Source organism: Eschrichtius robustus, chromosome 11 (genome assembly GCF_028021215.1).
Source record: "Eschrichtius robustus isolate mEscRob2 chromosome 11, mEscRob2.pri, whole genome shotgun sequence".
In the NCBI taxonomy this organism is placed as follows: Eukaryota; Metazoa; Chordata; class Mammalia; order Artiodactyla; family Eschrichtiidae; genus Eschrichtius; species Eschrichtius robustus.
The window spans coordinates 59064790-59066699 of record NC_090834.1 but is presented as its reverse complement, the minus strand read 5'-3'; the positions used below and the strand labels follow the sequence as shown (position 1 = coordinate 59066699).

The following is a 1910-nucleotide window of genomic DNA, read 5'->3' as shown; positions in this document are numbered from 1 at the left end:
AGGGGACCTCTAGCAGTGGTATTAGTTCAGACTTCTGGGCCTGGGACAGTTTTCCGCCCTCTATCAGGGTAGAGGGAGTTTTCTTTTATCCTTCTCTCATCAGCAGTGGGATCTTGCCTGTGCCCCTGGGGACAAAAATGTTGGCTACCTTTGCACAAGTAGCTTAAGGGTTTTGTTCCAGATGAGAGAAGGGTCTTGGCAGGGGGACAGTACTGTGTACCTTTCCTCTAGTACCTCTCCTGCACATCCTCACTCCCAAAGCTGCCTCTTTATAATCTTATCTGTAGTTTATCTGGCTTTTTCTTGTGAGGATGGGGGCACCACTCCTTCCAGCTTTCTACATCTTGGGCAGTAGTGAAACCTCCCTCCTGTATTCTTAAGAAAGTAAATAGGTTTAACTTCTTTTGCCACGTCCCTCCCCCTCCCTGCTGCCCTCTGATCTGGTTCCTCTCTGCTTTCCCTCCAGCTCTGTTCCCCATTCCCAAAGTAAAAGAGTCTACCTGGCATTGCAAGACCCTCCTTACAGGCGAGGATGGGCAGAAACTGAAGGGAAAATGTAGTCTTTTTAGTGGGCAGGGGTTAGGACAAGCTCTTGAATACTCATATGTTAATCATTTTTGTCCTGTCACAGCTTTAAATAATAGTAGTAATTGGAATGGGACAGGGGTCACTACACAGGATCCCATCCTGCCAAAGGGAATCCTATGAGGGATCCTGCAGTTTTCCCCTTTATTTTCCCTATTGCTGGACAAGAGGCCAAGTTAATCCACATAATAAAGTACTGGGGGTGAGGTGAGGGAAATGAGAAAGAGCTGAATAGTTTGGGGTTGGAGAAGTTTTCAGGGCCTTTGAGGTGAGAGCAGCCAAACTAAGCAGAGGCTAGAAGTGGACAGGAGAAGAAAATGGATTCTGAGAGCATTGCATGGAGTGTTTTTAGATTTATTTTTCTTTTCAACAGAATCAGGTAAAGAATGGATTATTCTACCAAGATGGCAGCCATATGAAGAAGGTGGCTGCAGAAGATGTCAATGTTACTTCTGAAGACAAACAAAAGACACATTTGCACAGAATACAAGTAGAATCCCAGAACTGAAGGAAGAAATAGAAGTAAAAAAGAAACAACTTTGAAATCTGGAAGGTGCTTGTGGGTACATCATGCTTGCAGGTGATGACTGCTTAATGATATCAAAATGATTTAAAATTGGCGATGTTTTCATTAGCCATTCTCAACAATGAGCACAAGAAGTGTTAGAAGAAGCAAAGACAAATTTACAAGAAGAAATTGATGCCTTAGAATCCAGACTGCAATCAGTTCAGTGAGTGTTAGATTCGAAAGTTCAGTTATATGCAAAATTTGGGAGCAACATAAACCTTGAAGCTGATGAAAGTTGAACATCTTATAAGACCTTAAAAATGTGTTTAATAAACCTGAATAATTCTTTTGTTATCATAAAATGTTGACTATATTCCCTGAGTTGTACAATATATCCTTGTAGCTTATTTTACATATAATAGTTTAAACCTCTTAATCCCCTCCCCTCTTCCCTCTCCCCACTGGTAACCACTAGTTTGTTCTCTATATTAAACTTGAATAATGTTTAAAATGACTTTTTTAAAAAAAGAAGGATAAATTATTCTATTGGCTTTATCTGTTTAGGTGCACTTCTTAAATGCAATTCCAGTCTGAGACTGAACCCTGAGTGTCTCTGGCTTCAGAAGGGCTCCACTGCAGGCTTGCTATGGATGTACCAGGCTGTGTTAAGGACTTTAAGGATGAAGAAACTGAGGGTCAGAGGTGGTGGGAGCCTCACCCCTAGTCACACAGCTAAGAAATGTCAGAGCTTGGACACAAATCCAGCTAGGTCTGGCTTTCTAGCCTGAGGTCTTTCAGTCTTGCGGCTCAGATGGCT

General features: G+C 42.1%; 1 pseudogene; it reads left to right on the top strand.

Annotated features, from left to right (window-relative positions):
• The first annotated feature begins 1000 nt into the window (after nucleotides 1–1000).
• Nucleotides 1001–1392, top strand: LOC137772564 (prefoldin subunit 4 pseudogene; annotated as a pseudogene).
• The last annotated feature ends 518 nt before the right edge of the window (nucleotides 1393–1910 follow it).